At 34.6% G+C, this 17,976-nt stretch overlaps 1 pseudogene; it reads left to right on the forward strand.

Annotated features, from left to right (window-relative positions):
* The first annotated feature begins 11,581 nt into the window (after window positions 1-11,581).
* Window positions 11,582-11,882, forward strand: LOC127562205 (biogenesis of lysosome-related organelles complex 1 subunit 2-like; annotated as a pseudogene).
* Window positions 11,883-17,976: the final 6,094 nt, after the last annotated feature.

Consider the following 17,976-nt stretch of genomic DNA (forward strand, 5'->3'; position numbering starts at 1 on the left):
ACTCGTGAAATTTTTGATATCCATGCATTTTTTCATTCAAGCCTTTTCTGAACACTATAAGATGATTTAATGAATTAACATTAATATTTATATTAACAACCTCTTAAAGTTTTTCTTTTTTAAATCTTGGATTTTTCTGACTTTTTTTAGTTTAATTGTTTCAGCCAGTCAAATTAAAAACTGTTGTTTCCAGAATATAAGGTTTAAAAGCAGCTTGAACAATTCCTACTCATAACTCATAAATATATAAATATAAATATAATATATAAAAACATATCATTTATATTATTATATAATATATACATATCATAAATATAAAAAAAACTCCATACTCAAAAATATGGAGTTGAATATGCCCTCATCTGAATGTACTTTGATCAGTTATCTTAGATTATTAGTTTTTCCAAAATTACTACTTTTTTTTCTACTCAAAATCATGGTCTGTTTTTGACTCTATTCAATCTGTAACTAAGGCAAAGAGCAACATAAGGAAAAGACACAATTTAAATGTTGATGACAAGAGGCCAGAAACAGAGAACCTTTAAAGTCATTTCTATTGAACATACATGGAAACATCAGGAAAAGCAAAATACTATTGACCTTGGGTAGAAATTTATACCCTGACTCTCAAAAAGTTGAAGCGCCTAAGACTATTTCATTAAAATATTTTTTTCATGTATTATAAAGTCATAACGGGATTTCAGCAAATCAGTTCACATATTATTTAATGAATTTTATCATACTCAGAGAGGTAGTATCAGGGCTTTATGGGACAAAACCCTTAGAATATTGAAGGTTTTACACCATCACTATTAGAAAGAATGGTCTCTAGGAAACCAAAGCCTGTTTATCAGCTAAATCAAGACCCATTTGTTTCAAAGGTGATGCTCCCTTGGAAGAAGGAAACCAGTTCCATTGTACTTCAGAAATGACAAAGCTCAATATAGAAGAGATATCATCAGATCTTTAGAAGAGAAGTTGAGAATTGTGCACAGATCCTAGCATCTAATTTTGCTGGACCTGAAGGTGTAGGTATGATCTCAGCTCTTCAGGGGATTTTCTCTTACCCTCTTTCTCTTTTCCTCCTGATTGAACAGAACAATAGAAGCTTGTTGTAACTGAAATTCAGAAAAGTAGATGCTTTGAAGCTTTAATCTTTGTTTATTTACCCCAGAAGTTAAGGGGAAAAAGAGGCTTGGCTCTACTTCACCCTCCCTCTCCCCCATGGGTAATGAAATAATTTAAATCCTCCAGAATAGCATGTCCTACTGAGTTTAGGATAGGTATCAATTGGTCTTCCTTGCCATCCCCTTTCCAGAGCTGTCTGGGAACCTTTGCACTTTTAGGAATGTTATTAACCCCCTTTTCACTTCATTAAAATCATTTTGATTGATTTTTATGTTTGTACTAAGGTATGAATTTTCATTAATAGTACATGTATTTCATAGATTTCAATTTTCCTGTGCTTGTATGTTTGTCATTAAGATAGGAATTTCCTTCATAATGTATAACACTGATTAAATGCCTATTTTATGAGCAAAATCATTTCTTTAAATTAACAGAGATCAGTTTCCTATTTACCAGTGGACAGTTTAGTAATCACTGAATCCATTAAATAATAAGCATCTTTTAATCACCTACTTATGTGCCAGGTAGTGGGCTAGGTATTATGCACACATATACAAAAACTGAATCAATATTTCCTTAAATTCTTGTTGGGAGAGAAAACAATTCATATATATATATATGTAAAATCTATATTATAGATAGATAGACAGACAGACAGTATGGATAAGTATATACATACAAAGTTTTGGGAGGGAGAAAACTAACAATTGGGAGCATGGAAAATTTTCATTCAGAACATATTGCCATGGCTGCATCTTAAGGGAAGAAGGAAATTTTGTCACATGAAAGTAAAGAGGGAATTGTTGTTGTGTCATTTCAGTCAGGGCCAACTCTTTTTGACCCCATTTGGGAATTTTCTCAGCAAAGATACTGGAGTGATTTAGCATGTCCTTCTTTTTTCTGAAAGAGTAACTTCTAGGTCTGGACAATTGACTACAAAGGACAAAATGAGGCTGGTGATTTTGCACAGTTCTAGCTCACTTAAATCCATTTCATTTGCAAATCAAGACACGACCTTTTTTTACTTCATTGGTCGTCTTTGAGAACAAAAGACAAAAAAAAAAAAAAAAAAAAAAACACCAGCAATAACAACAAACATTCTAGGTATGTGGAATGGTCAATACCAAAGTATAGAGATGAAAGCTGGAATATCCTGAATGGAACAGAGGTCAGTTTGGCTAAGGGATAATTATAGCTAGCACTTATGTAATATTTCAAGAGTTGAAAGCACTTTATATGTTATCTAATTTGAGATTCACATCAATAAGAGAGAGTTTATTAAATATCCTCTCTCAGCAACAGTTGGTGAAGGATGCAAGCACTGCATGCCTCTTCTAATTTTAAAGAGCCTTAATAATCAGGCCAAGGAATTAGGACTTTTAGTCAATCTATGGAAGTAGCCCATTTGCTCTCAGACTCAATGAGACTTGAGTTTAAGTTAGAAAGACTCATCTTTGTGAATTAAAATCTGGACTCAGAGACTTACTAGCTGTTTGACCCTGGACAACTCAGTTAATTTTGTTTGCCTCAATTTTCTCATCTATTAAATGAGCTGAATGAGGAAAGGGCAAATTATGCCAGTATCTTGGTTAAGAAACTCCAAATGGGATAATAAAAGTCAGACATGACTATAATGTCTGAAAAATGCAACTGTTATCTATGTAATCCTGTGCAAATCATAATCTATTCATGTCTCAAGGCAAGTCTCTTAAGAGAATAAATTCAGAGATAAAGGGACTTCTTTACTATCTCAATACCCACAAATTTCTAGGTCTAGTCCAAAAAACAAAACTATAGAGCAGACCAAATAGATAATTTTGATTATATTAAGCTAAAAAGTTTTTGTACAAACAAAACTAATGTAAACAAGATTAGAAGGGAAGCAATAAATTGGGAAAATATGTTTACATTTAAGAGTTCTGATAGACCTCATTTCTAAAATACATAGAGAATTAACTCAAATTTATAAGAATTCAAGCCATTCTCCAATTGATAAATGATTGAAGGATATAAACAGACAATTTTCAGATGAAGAAATTGAAACCATCTCTAATCATATGAAAAGGTGCTCTAAATCACTATTGATCAGAGAAATACAAATTAAGACAACTCTGAGATACCATTACACACCTCATAGATTGGTTAAGATGACAGGAAAAGATGATCATGAATGTTGGAGGGGATGTGGGTAAAATGGGACACTAATACATTATTAGTGGAATTGTGAATGGATTCAACCATTCTGGAGAGCAATTTGGCATTATGCTCAAAAGGTTATCACATTGTTCATACTCTTTGATCCAGCAGTATACCCAGTAGAAACACTGGGCTTGTATCCTAAAGAGATTTTAAAGGAGGGAAAGGATCCTACATGTGCAAAAATGTTTGTGGCAGCCCTTTTGGTAGTGGCAAGAAAGTAGAAACTGAGTAGATGCCCATCAGTTGGAGGTTGACTGAATAAGTTATGGTATATTAATGTTATGGAATATTATTGTTCTATAAGAAACAATCAGCAGGATGATTTCAGAGAGGCCTGGAGAGATTTACATGAACTGATGCTAAGTGAAATGAGCAGAACCAGGAGATCATAGTATGCAGCAATAACAACAAGATTATATTATGATCAATTCTGATTGATGTGGCTCTTCTCAACAATGAGATGATTCAGGCCAATTCCAATGATCTTGTGATGATGGAGAACCATCTACACTCAGAGAAAGGACTGTGGCAGCTAAGTGTGGATCACAACATAGCATTTTCACTTCTTTTGTTGTGTGCTTGAATATTTTTTCATTTTTTTTCCTTTTTGATCTGATTTTTCTTGTGCAGAAAGATAATTGTATACATACATATGCCTCTATTGAATTTATATATATATTTTTTACTATGTTTAACATATATTGGATTACTTGCCATCTAAGGGAGGAGGTGGGGGGGGGAAGAGGGAGGGAAATTGAAACACAAGATTTTGCTAGGATCAATGGTGAAAAATTATCCTCGCATATGTTTTGAAAAGAAAAAGCTTCAACAACAACAACAACAACAACAAAAACTATAAATCAGAGTTAAACTTTTTCTACTCCCAATCTCTCTTCTCCAAACATAAGTGGAATGAGGAAAAGTGGTACAGAAAACATCATAGTTATTCCCCATACATAGCATTGCATTTTCCATCTCCATCTTTTTGCACTAGTTGTCTTCCTTGATTGGAATATACCCTTCACTTCTGCCTCTTAAAGTTCCTAGTTATCTTCAAGAATCAGCTTATGAAGTCTTTCCTAATTGTCTCTAGTGGTGATGAGCCCCTCCCATCATCTTTTATGATATCACCTTTGTATGCCTATATATGTACAATACAATATCGTTGTATCCCTGATCTGGAATGTAGTAGGTAATTTATGAATGCTAATTGATTGATTTGAAACCACTATTTGAAGAAAACCTTATTATCTAGATGACTGGACGTCACGGTCACCATGATTCCCCATCTTGCCTTGTTCTAAAGAATTTAATGCTATTGGGAACTGAATAAAAAAAATTATTACATCTTGCTTCCCTGGCCTAGCTCGTCACAACCAATAACTAGATGCTACAAGACAGGCTACTACTACTTCAGTCAATATATGCTCTAGGTCTCACTGAGTTGATTGAAGCAAAATGCAATGAGTCATATTTATGCATCAATACTGAATGATGATCATACTAATGACCATGTGCTTTGCATTAAAACAGCAGGACTAACATCTGTTCTCATAGAAGCATAAATTAAAGGGAACAGCAGTAAAAGCCTACTTACAGCCAGGAAATAAACAGACCACAGCACATCAGAGCAGCCTGTGTGGTTCCCCAGAATCAGAGCAGGCAGATAGCTGCTGTGTTTATTAGCACCACTATTGCTATGCAGAGAGAAAGCATGGCACCCAGGGAATTGGGGCAGGACTCAGTAAGGAAAGTGGAGTTTAAATCTTAGCTCTCACTCTTGCAAATGTATGACCCTAGTCAAACTAATGAAAACCTCTGGATTCTCAGCTTCCTCATCTTCCAAATGAAGCTGATATTCTGAATATTTGCCTCATAAGTTTTTCATGAGGAAACTATGCAATTATTATTATGATGTGTATCTTGTGTGAACATTCACCACATTTTATTTAATATTGTGGTCATTTCTCAGTCAATAAGCATTTACGAAGTGCCTCCTTTGTGCTAAGTACTGAACTTTAGACTGAGGATAAAAAGAAAAGCAAAAGACAAAACTTGTCCTCAATCTAATGGGGGAGACAACAAGTAAGCAAATCATTATTAAGCAAAATCTATGCAGCGGAGTTGGGAAAGATTTTCTGTAGAAAGAGGGATTTTAATTGGAAATGGAAGAAAACCTTCAAGTCCCAATTATCTGGATGTACCCCTTCCTTAGACTAGATAGTAGGTTCCCTGGGGCAGGGAACATATGTTTTTACACCTTTGTGTCTTCTCTGGCACTTAGCAGATGGTCCATAAATGTTTGTTGAATTGAGCAATGTACATACACTCTCTGGACCTCATTTTCCTCATCTTTACAATGAAAGAATAGGATTATTGATTTCTAAGGTCCCTTTCAGTTTTAAATCTTATGTTTATGAACAGATGAGCATGATGAGGCAGACAAAAATAATAGCCATAAGATCAATTGGCTCTCACTACTGAATGTCATGATGTCTGACTAATTTAATCCAGAGACAAAGGACCATCTATGATAAATCCTGGAAATGCATTTAAAGCTGTTTCGAGTTTAACCCTTTCCTTCCATGTAGTTAAAGTTCTGCTGCTGCCTAATATAGTAGCTGAGGCTTTATTATTTATGATTTCTGTTCAGAATTTACATGTGAGGAGTTAAATCCAATCTCCCCTAGCATCAAAAAGTATTTATTGTCTTCTAAATGTCAGGAAATATGCTGTTTGCCTTAACTCAACTTCTCTCAACTGAGGTCTGGAATGCGTACTGAAAGACAGAAAGGGTAGTAGGTGAATAAAACCAAGAGAGTAATTTATACAATAAATAGAACATCAAAAAAGGAAAATAACCTTGCAAGACTTAAGAACTCTTATTAATGGAATGATCAATAAGTATTCAATAAGGTAGGTGATGATGTAATGTCTCTTTTCTTAGCAGATTTTAAACCAGAGATCTAGAATGAGACATACATTTTCAGGCACAACCAGTCTATGGACTTATTTTGCTTTATAATAGTTTTTTTGCTTTGTTCTTTGCTTGTTTTTAATTAGGGAGGAATTTGGAATTGAGAAATAGGGAGTTGAGAGTAGGGGGCAATGCCAGAGATGCAAAAAAAAAGTGCAATGAAACATGTTTAAAACATACAGAAAAAAAAAGTAAAAGGTAGTCCCAAAGGGAGCATAAAAAAGTAATTTTTTTTCTGGCTTACATTGTGTTGCTTACAAGGTATGCAAAAACTACAGTTGTCATATAAATGTTTAAGTACACATAGAATTAAACAATGAATATTTAAAAAATTGTGGAGGATGAGAGAAAAATGTAATGGAAAACACATTTAATAACTTATTATCTCCTGTACCGAATAAAGTTGCAACTGATCAGATTCTAAAGCCAAATATCCACTTTTCATTTTATAGAAAAACACTGTCTACTTTTATATTCAATTCAATTCAACATTTGCTGAATGCCTACACACACACATATATACTAAATATATACATACATACAAATATGACATATTATACAAGTACACATGGCTATGATACTTAGATTTGTCATTAATATCATCCCTAACCCTGTGCATAATTACTTTCATTAGTATCCCCCCAAAGTCATACTTTTTAAAAAGTAAGATAGGATGCCAAAAGTGAATTCATAGGAACTATAGAATGATAGCTATATCTCTCAGGGGGATTTATTATAAGATCACAGATTTTGAGTAGAAAGACACCTTCAAAATTATTGAATCCAGCTGCATTTTACAGATGAAGCAACTGAGGCAGAAAGAAATTAAATGAGCTTTCTACTGTCACATAGCCAATACGTGTCAGAGTCGATTGCAATTCTGGGCTTCTATACTGCAAGCCCAGTGCTCTGTTCAATATACTATCTAGCAATCTTGATTCTGTTTCTGCTTTATTTCCCATTAGTTATTTGTGTCTTTGCCTTCTCTCAAGCCCCTCTCTCCTACTGTTTATTGAAAGCGACGTTATATCTAGCATAATGTCTAGCACATACTGTAATATCAGAGAAACTGAGGCAAGACAGAGATTGGTTTTTAATATTTTAATTGTGGAGTGTTTAGTCTAGCCGAATGAATTAAACTCATGTTCAAAAATTATTTGGCCCTGAGCAACTGAAGCAGGGAACTTTTATAGCTAACTAGGGTTTGCAAACAGAATAACCTGCATATAGGAGAAGCAAAGGCAGATAAGGCAGGGAAAGGACACTGGGTGAGCAGACAAACCATAATTACAGGAAAAGATCATAATTTAATCCTGACAGGATAAAGGTCAAGATAAAGGTCCAGGGCAGGAGACAGCTTGGGTTGGGGGGGGGGGCGGCAACCCTCAAACAAAGGGAGAATTATCCTAGCAAGGATCGAAATAACACACCTGAAATTTGTGATATAATGTAATATAAAGTGGCCATAGCTTCAAGGTTTCAATTCTCCCAGTCCTAAAGGCAAAGAAGGGGGGCGGGGAGAACCACAATATTTTATTCAGGACATAACAACACAAGATAATAAAAGATTTATTGACTGACTGTAAACTTTTGGGGAATAGAAATATAGTATAGTTTATCTGTGAAGCAGCATGATATATCAAAGATTCCCCATAACAAAACATCTCAGTTTCCTCTTTATGATATAAAGTGAGCATGACATGAGATTGGTACATATGAGCATGTACAATCTCCCAGGTTCATGAGAAAGGCTTTGTAAACCTCTAAATATATCTGTGCCTTTGTTGTTAGGCTGTTGCTTCTCCTAGTACAGAGCTCTGCATGTAATAGACACATTAAATTATTACTGAACAGAGCCTTTCTACACATCCTAATTATTGCAATATTGTTTCTTTAGGGTTGGGCAAGTGAGAAGAATATTCAAAATCATCCATCTAGGTAACTAAGCAAAAGTTAGTGGTGAAGTGATGGGGAATAACCCAAAGTAAGAATGGGACAAAAAATATCAAAAGGTCACAATGAGTTGTTAGAAAATGTGTTTTCAATTAAAAGAAGAATAAAATTCTTCAGGGCAGAGACTATGTCTTCATTTTGTTTTGTACTCTCAGTACCTTGCATGGTACTTTGCATACAGCAGGTACTTAATAACTATCTGACAAATTGAATTTAATTGATAATCTGACTTTGGGAAAAAATCAATGTCTTCAACCATACTTTTTGCAATGAGATGCTGCTAAATATTTAATGAAAGCTCTCCTATGTATGATACACTTTTAAGTTAAATCTACATGATTATTTTCTCGCTCACTGTCTTAAATCTAAACATCCATCAAGACCCTAAATCAAGGCCTGATTTATAGTTTGCTGATTTCTGAAATACAAGCTTTACACTGAAAATTTAACAATCTGTCCTACCTTTATATATTGTTGCCACACATCATCTAGAGAATCTGAAATTGGTGAGGATAAGAAAGAAGGGGACCCATTTTCATTGCATTGCAAATAATTTGTGGCTATTAAAAGAGGAAATAGGGAGTGAGCCTTTTGAAATTTTTATTTAGGCCCTAGAATTTACATTTATGTTTTTTTCCCCCCAAGAGTATTTCCCTATCTGTAAAATGAGCTCATAGTCTTTACCCTCCCTGACCACTTCACAAAACTGCTGAAAGAATCAAATATATTACATTATATAAATTCAAATGTAAACTAATTAGAAAATAGTATAAGGCAGGACTGTATCACTGGACCTTGCAAAAACAAAGCACATTAATTTTAAGTAGTAAGGTGGCAAAGATGGTATGGGAGAAGAATTCTCAGTGGCTATGTAAATGTGGCAAGAGCTTGAACCTTACTTTTGTCTGATTTCCAGCAAAATTGCATGTTAAATAGGTAGGTCAAACGTTCACCACTGTTCTTCTATTGAAGTAGTTGACCATAGTAAGAAGCAAAAAGCTGATTAAGCTATTCCCACAGCTGAATACATTTGGGGAAATCTAAATTCAGCCACAGAGTGGTTAGTGTATGTTGTAATATGCCTTTTGCAATGATGGGGATGTCACAGCTTGAAGCCTGGCTTTTTAAAAGCTAACCTTTAGATTCTCTCCATATGATGACAGGTGTCTTAGTTAATTATGGCACGTTGTCTATCTGCTCAATTAAACTAGAATATTGTTGAGTCAAAGAGCCATCTAATTAGATGATGTAATAAATCAGATACAACTAATTCAGTTGTTCTCAGTGGCATAGCACTTTTTTTAAGGTCACTGCCAAGGTGTAGGCAATTAGCAGCTTGTCTCCCTGAAGCAGTGAGCTGACCAAACTAAATTATACCTTGGTGGGAGAAGTAATTTAGTTCTAGCTTTCTATGTTGCTATTATAAACAGCATAGCTACTGTCTTCTATGTTGGTCTACATTTTTTTCCTCATAGTTTCCTAGTTCTTCCATTCAATAAAAATCTGTTTTTTGGACCACTTACTTCAGTTAAGCATTCAACATGGAAATAGAGTGTATCTTTAATAAACTTTAGGGACAAAGATTATTGAGTTGTTCAAGTAGATTTTTATCTAAGGCAAAGGTTTTTAACTTGACACCATAAACTTTTTCTAATATTTTGATAAATATTTTATTCTAATTGGTTTACTTTATAAGACAAGATTTGATTTTATTCATTTTAAAACAATATTATAAGAAGAGATTTATAGCCTTTAACAGACTGCCACAGAGGACCACAAGACAAATTAAGAACCCCATTCTAAAATCTTTAGAGGAATCTTTGTAGGATTGTTAAGGGATTCTGTTATTCTCTTTGCATTTTTTAATCGGATGTGATCCAACCATCCAAACAATCTTTTGTCTTAAACAAGGATGTGGCTATGAGGTATAATGGGAAAAGTACTGATTCTAGAAATAGGAAATCTGGGTTCAGATCCTCCCTCTGATGCTTATTATTTCCACAGACTGAGGCTAGTCATCTTTCCTTGGGCACCTTGTTAACCCTTCTGGAAAATGAGTGTGTTGGTTCAACTACCATTATCCTGCATGAGAGTCATAAAACTTCATTTTTGGAGGGGAATGTAAGGGATCACCAAATTGCACTCCTTCTCCAAGTCAGGAATTCACTCTGTAAAACCCCTGTGATAAAGTCATCCAAATTCTTTTTGAAAACCTCCAGTGACAAGGAAAGTAATATCTTATAAAATAAGTTTTCCTTCTTGTAACTTCAAAACAAATCAATAACATCTATTAATTCTGTACTATGCTCAATAAATATAGTAATAAATGTTCTATAACCTCTAGAATTCAGGAGTCCTCAAATTGCGGCCCGTGGGTCAGATGCAGCAGCTGAGGACGTTTATCCCCCTCACTCAGGGCTATGAAGTTTCTTTATTTAAAGGCTCACAAAAAAAAAAAAAAAAAGTTTTGTTTTTACTATAGTCTGGCCCTCCAACAGTCTGAGGGACAGTGAACTGGCCCCCTATTTTAAAAGTTTGAGGACCCCTCCTCTAGATGCTGGAAGAGAGATGATTTCTATAAAACATGGTTTCTGCCATCATAGGATGTCAGATTTAAACACAAGGGGTTTTAGGGATCATTGAGGCCAAGTGTTTTCATTTTACTGATGAGAAAACTAAGCCCAGAGAAATTAAATACCTTTCTTAGCATCACACAGCTAACAAGTACTTGTTGATGGTAAGATTCAGATCTTACTGATTCTGAGGACAGTGATCTATTCACTATACTATACTGGCTTCTTATGGAACTTACAGGGGGTATAATACATAGATCAATAAAAATTAAGTCAATCATAAGCATTTATGAAATGCCTATTAGGCATTGCAAAAACCATGGGATGAAAGGGGACGGGGGGAGCTAAAGCAGTTCCTACCCTCAAGGAACTCATCTTTTGTTTGTCTGTTTGTTTTTGCTGAAGCAATTGGGGTTAATTGACTTACCTAGGGTCACACAGCCAGGCAATGTTAAGTGACTGAGGCCAGATTTGAACTTAGATTATCCTGAGTTCAGGGCTGGTGCTCTATCCAATACACCTAAGGAGCTCATCTTCTAATCAGAGAAACAACACATAAATTACTAGGTATGTTAGAAATATACAAAAAGTAGATGGGAAGTCTTCTTGTTTCACTTCTTTTCTCCTTTCCTTTTCCCCTCCCCCTCATTTCCTCCTTCTCCCCCTCTCCTCTTCCATGCCCATCCTTCCTTCCTTCCTGCCTTCCCCACTTTAGATGATGCAGACAGACATCAGAGGGCTGTGGCAGTTCATGCTCTCCAAGATGGCCATGTACCTGACGAGCAAGCCATCATTAAAGACTATAAACTTCTGGAAAATACGAACAAACTGGACAGTTTGAAGTATCTGGAAATGAAAAATATTCCAGCAAACATATCTTTTAGGATAAGAAGATCCTAAAGGATCTAAACCAGAAATATGTAGCACTTCAAACTTATCTGGATCACATCACTTTACTTGAAAAGCAAGTAGCAGCTTTTGAGCAAGCAGCTTACAAGTTGGATGCATATTTAAAGAAACTAGAAGGAAAGTACAAGGAATTAGAAAGGTGATGAAAATTCTTTAGCACAAAGACTCCAACTCTGAGAATGTTTCATAAGAGCTAAAATGAGTGAAATGGAATTTATCAAACTTTTTTGGTTCAGTTCCATAAAAGGCAGTGGTGCTGCTGGTCCAACAATTGCAGCCCCACCTTTGGTTGAATGTGTAACTTCGGTCACCCCTTGGTCAAAATTGTGTTCCCTGGAATGCCACATTTTTGTGTCCTTCATTGTGTACCCTAGACCAAGACTCAGAAATCAGGATCAATCCCCTGCCAGAAAAAATACAGATGAACCACTCTCCTTGTCTCCTCTCCACTTCTCTCCCTCTTTGACTTTGTTCAGCATATATCGCCACCCCTAATAACCTGTTCTTGATCTTAAATAATAAATACAGATTTTTGGGGGGAGAGTAGGTGGGAGAGGTAATCTTGGAATGTGAACATCATCATCTAGAACACCAAGAGGGTTTTCTGCAAAGGTAAGATTTGAGCTGAATCTGGAAGGCCAGGAAGCCTGATGTCTAGGGTTTCTAAGAAATGGAAGTGCGAAGGGAGGTCATTTCAGGAATAGGGACCACCATTACAAAGGTTCAAAGAAGGAAGATCATATCTAAGAAATGAATACCAAATAGGCCATTATCGTGACTTTATGATGCATGATAAGATAAGCACAATGTAAGAACACTACCAAGAAAGGGACAAATTTTTAAGAACCCTTAAAAAGCAAATGAAGGACTTTGTAAATGACCTTGCTTGTAAATTTATATATTATAGAATGCATAGATATGATAAGTCCTGGCTTTGTGTATGTAGCCCAGAAATCCTTAACCTTTTTGTGGCATGGACCCCTTTGATTGTCTAGTGAAGTCTAAAAAAATCTTTTGTCAGAAAATTTTTTTTAAAGTATATGAGACATATAATTACAAAAGAAAACAATTGTATTATAATATTTAAAAATAATTATTAAAAACCTATGTTAAGAGCTTCTACCCTATAATGTATTTCTATGTCATATATGTGTGTGTGTATGTGTGTATATATATATATATATATATATATATATATATATATATATATATATATATCAATGTCATAAACAACTCCAACATCAGTTGGAGAAAATTTAAACAGTGGGAGTACTTTCCTTCTGAGGAAATTATATATTCCTTACCTATTTATATGAACACATAAGACAGGTACAAAGCATTTTGTGGGATTTAAGGAGGAAAATGTTGTTATTAACTATGGGGAAGCAAGAAGACTTCTTGGAGGAGTTGATATTTGAGTTAAAGTTTTATAATAGAAGATGGGGATGTGTATATGTGGGAGGAGGGAGTGATGCTAAAAAGTATAGGGTACAGTATCCCAAAAAAGCATACAGAGAGAAAATGTAGGACATGTATGTAGGATGACATGAATTTAAGTTCAGTTTGAACATAGAGTATATGCATAGAAATTTATAGATCAAAATGAGAATCAAGAAAACAATCTATATGGTCATATAATAGTGTAAATTACAATACTATTATAATATAATAATGTAAAGGAAAATATCTTCAGAAAGCTTCAGAACTCCAATAGATGTATCAACTACTCTTGACTTCAGAAGATTAAGAGGACAAATTATGTTATCCATATATAGAAATGGGATGGACCACAGGTTCAGAAGAAAACATGGATTTTTCAAACTATTGTTGATTTGGTGTGTTCAATTGTTATTTGTTACAAGTATAGTTTCTATTAGAAGAAGGATGAGAGTGAGGGGAGAACAAAAAGAAGAAAGGAAGGAAGGAAGAAAGGAAGAAAAAGAAAGAAAGAGAAAGAAAAAGAAAGAGAAAGAAAGAGAGATAAAGGGAGGGAAGGAAGGAGGAAGGGAGGAAGGGAGGAAAAAAGAGAAAATCAGGAAAACCTTTAAAATTCATTTTTAAAAATTTAAAGCAATTAAAATATATATTTAAAATATAAAACAAAAAACCCCAAAACTTCAAAAGGGTTCACAAAGCATTTTTGTTACTATATTGTCAAACTCAGTTCTTAAAAAAAAAACAAATTATTTGTAGCAAAAATTCACAGTTCCATATGCAATCTTTTTCATATTTGTTATTAACTTTATAATTAAATTTTACTTGGTGGTGGAGTTTTTTGGGAGCCAGCTGGAATAAAGTGATTTGCCCAAGTCACACAGCTAATATGTGTGTGGGACTGGATTTGAACTCAAGTTCTCCTGATTCGAGGGCTGCTGTCCCATCCACTGTGATACCTAGAATCCTCTAATTTCTTTTAAAAGAAAATGAAACATTCCATTTTTAGCATCTTGAATTTATATTGCAAAGAAGACAATCAAGTTGATGTGACTAGCAGGCAGCTAGAAATGCAGAGCTAGGGTTCTGGAGAGAATCTGGGAGCAGTTGCATTTATGAAGTGTCTACTCTGTGCTACATGTTGTGCTAAGGGTTGGAAGTCTTTTTTAAAAGCAATATTTTATGGCATTTTAAAGGTCTACAAAGTATTACACATATTTCCTTATTTGATCTTCCAACAACCCTGTAAGAGAGGTACTATTATTATCCCCTTTTTACCTTGAGGCAGAAAGAGGCTAAAGTGACTTTTCTAGATTAATGTAGTTAATAAATGTCAGAGGTAGGCTTTAAAATATAGATCTTTCTCTCCAACACTCTCAACCACAGCACTAACTAGCTGCCTCCAATTGGAAAGGATAGAAATTTGGATGTCATTTGTGGAGAGGTGATAATGGAATTTAAAGTAAGGACTAAATTCACAAAAAAAAAAAAAAGGAAAGAAGAAAAGGCCAAGAACAAAATATTGGAGATACCCACAGTTATGAGTAGGAAAAGGAGAAAAAAAATAATGAGCCAGAAAAACGGTAGAGGCAGTGAGTCAGACCTATAGAAGTATGACTATAATCATCTAGGCAAGTGCTGATATTATTTAGAATCAAGTTGGTGGCAATGGAAATAGAGAAAAGAGGAAGAATAAAAATACTATTTCAAAAGTAGAAATCTCAGGATTTTTTAACTGATTAGAGATGAGAACTAAGGGCTAAACAATAATAGTTTCAATATGGAGGACTGTATGTAGGTAATGCAAGTGACAGAAACGATGAAGTTGGAAGAAAGAATAGTTTTCATGAAAAAGATAAGATACTGATCAAAGTAAACCAGGGTGACCTTGAAATGGGTGAATGAATATGCTAACAGGCTAGCAATGCATGGTCTGAAGTGAGCAGAGTCTTGAGCTGAACACTGTCCTGAAGGCATGCTACAAGGAGTTAGTCAAGTACACACCAGGTACATGGGATAATGTAGATCTATGGCTTTTGATTCTGGAGTGGGTGTTATCTATCAATGGCAGCTTTAAAGAAGCATGAATAACCTGTCTTTAATCCTGGTAGTATAGGAATGGACAACTTTACAAAGAACTATTCTTCCCAGGGATATTTAGGTCTGACACAAATATGGTATGCTAAAGAGGGGAGAAAGGGAAATATAAGCATTTATACATTGCCTACTATATTTCAGGTACTCTGCTAAGCACTTTACAAATACCTCATTTGATTCTCAGAACTATCCTGAGAGGTAGGTGCTGTTATAATAACCACTTTATTGTTAAGGATGAGAGAAGTTGAATGACTTTCCAAGAGTTACATAGCTATTAAATGCTTACCTGGGGTCATATTTAACCAAAAACTCTACCAACTTTAGCTACCTCTTAAGTTACTTTTGAGTTAAGGAACTTGTCTTTCAACAAACACCTTTATGTAACACTTGTGTAGTAATAATTACTTTTCCCTCTGAAACATTTTGATTGCTTAGATGTGAGCACAGGAATAATTATCACAATAGATCAAAGGGACCTTAAAAATTTCGAGTTGAACTCTCTTATTTAATAGCTAAGGAACCTAAGGCTTCCTCACAAAAGGGAAATGGCCACACATGGGATTACTATCTGGACCAGGATTCAAATTCAGTACTCTCTCCTCTATACCTTTATCTCTATTGATATGTAAAGTTTAACTGGATTGTAAACTTAGGACTGGTAAGGATATGTGTTTTATCCCCAATCCTTACAATACCTTTTCATTCAGTATTTTACTACATATAAAGCATTGTGGCTCAATGGCAAATAAAAAAGTAACCATCTTTTCTCTACACCCAGAAGACATACTTGGAAAGACAATAACTATGCACAAAGAGGCAGGATATCATAATAGATAGAGAAGCAGTATTGAATTCAGAGGCATTAGGTTTGCTCCTGGTTCTTTCACATAATAGCTGTGGCACCTACAGAAATCTTTCTTTCTCTGAGACTCAGGATACTCATTTATACTGAATGACACAAATTCTTGACATACTTTTTTAAAGTTTTTCTATTCTTTCAAAATATTTTTTTTAAATCCTTTCACAATGAAAAGTCTTTGCTGACATCTGAATCTCTAATATGCCTTATAAACAGAGAGAATTGGTTTTCTCATATATTTTGGCTATTCTTTGTTTTCATATTGATAAATAATTCTGTTGTTACATGATATATAAAATTGACAGCAACTTTACAGTTACATTAACAGTTATTGAGGGCAGCTAGATGACTTAGTAAGTAGAATACCAGGCCTGAAATCAGGAATACTTATCTTCTTGAATTCAAATCTGGCCTCAGACAATTACTAGCTGTGTGACCCTCTGCGAGTCACTTAACTTTTTTTGCCTCAGTTTCCTCATCTGGAAAATGAGGTATACTAGAAGCCAGAAGTTTAATTCTTTTTCTTCCTTCCTTCCTCCCTCCCTTCCTTCCTTTTTTCCTTTCTTCCTTCCTTCCTCCCCTTCTCCCTCCTTTACTTTGGAAGGACCTTTTTCTTTGAAGAGATGAACCATGTGTCATTAGGAGATGGTACTCATTATACACTATAATCCATGGAATTATGAAACCCAGTCAATGTGAGTGTAAAAGAGTAAATAGGCAACATTTTCTTCTTATGATTCCATTTAGTATCTATGTTATCTTTCATAAGCACAACAAATCCCAGGCACTTGAATATCCTCCAACTCTCCTATTTGGTTTTCCAGAACTTATTGGTTCTCTCTTTTTCAGCCAGGATATAAACAGATCAATGATATACATAAATAAATCACACATATCAAGCTAATAAACAAGTAATAATGATGTCAATTTTTTCAAATAATCATATTTTTAGCTTGAGAATCTCTTGATGAATGCTATTGATTTGATATAGATTATGCTTAGATCAATCAAGTACAAAAAGTTTATGGATTGGGAAAAAGTTTTTCAGAAGGAACTTTTGGAGTGATTTTTGTTTTTTCACCTGAAGTATTTTTAGGAAAACAGCTGAAGGGATAAACAGAGATTTTAGCTAGTGAAATTAAGGAACTGAAGACAATTTCTAACTGGTGAGTTTCAACAACTTTTTCACTGTTCATGTAGACAAAAGTAGCCAAGTCAAAAGTAAAGCCCAGGAGCCAGGACTTCTAATTCTCTACTCCATGTTTCAATATATGATAGAAAGTTTTCTTCAGAGGTTCAATTGGATTCAAATAACGTGATAGATAATGTAGTGGATTACCTACAGGATTCTTTGAATAAACTTGTATTGCTGATAGTGATGATATGTTTCCATAAGGTTACTTAAGATAGGGCTCTTTACTTCAGAGTGAATTGGCCATTCCCAATTACAGTGGTAAATTGGGGAAAGCATCTTGATATAATGGTCTGAAGGATTTCTGCCTACTTAGCTGAAAGTATTTATGTAATCAATGAGAAAGTACCCAAGGGCATAAAAAATATATCAGGTATCAGAATGAAAGAATTTAAGATGATCATAACTAGTAATGTAAGACAATATTGAGGCAGCACTACCAAGGAAATAAGCATATATAAAATCAATTCAAAGTTGTTACTGCATGTTACAGCATACTACATACAATGCTAAGAAATTATTTGATGTGATTAAAGAATTAGCATATGCTATAACCCAACAAAGTGAGCATAAATTAACAAAATTCAGCTCTGCTTTCTTAATGTCAGCCCTAGAACCCATGTTTTTCAGGTTACTAACACTCCCCTCTTTCTGC

Source organism: Antechinus flavipes, chromosome 4 (assembly GCF_016432865.1).
Source record: "Antechinus flavipes isolate AdamAnt ecotype Samford, QLD, Australia chromosome 4, AdamAnt_v2, whole genome shotgun sequence".
Classification (NCBI taxonomy): Eukaryota; Metazoa; Chordata; class Mammalia; order Dasyuromorphia; family Dasyuridae; genus Antechinus; species Antechinus flavipes.